Below are 416 nucleotides of genomic sequence, written 5' to 3'. Positions count from 1 at the left end.
CGTGCGTAGATACGTAAATGAATGCATGTCTGTGCATATGTGTGACTTTGCTTTTTTGCTTTTTTTATGTCCTTACCCAAGATGTGGAATAAATATTCTTCCTTTAATCGAAATTTACCCTCAAATCAATAGTAATAAAAAATCACTTAAAAATCAACGAAAAACAAAAAAAATTTAGCACAAGATTTTCAAGTGGTAAATAGTTTATGTAAGTCACCCTTCATATATTGAAGATTCACATCTATAAGCCTGGCTTCTTAAACAGCTTAGTTGACGATAGTAGCGATACCTAAACAGATTTTACAATTACAAAAAAAAAAAAAAAAGTTTTTACAAAAACTATTTACAATTACACGCATAGCATTATGTGATAAGGACAATTTCGACGCAGATTACAGTTCAAATATTATAGATAT

This window comes from Penaeus monodon, chromosome 33 (assembly GCF_015228065.2).
Source record: "Penaeus monodon isolate SGIC_2016 chromosome 33, NSTDA_Pmon_1, whole genome shotgun sequence".
In the NCBI taxonomy this organism is placed as follows: domain Eukaryota; kingdom Metazoa; phylum Arthropoda; class Malacostraca; order Decapoda; family Penaeidae; genus Penaeus; species Penaeus monodon.
Note: the sequence above shows the minus strand (reverse complement) of the source record.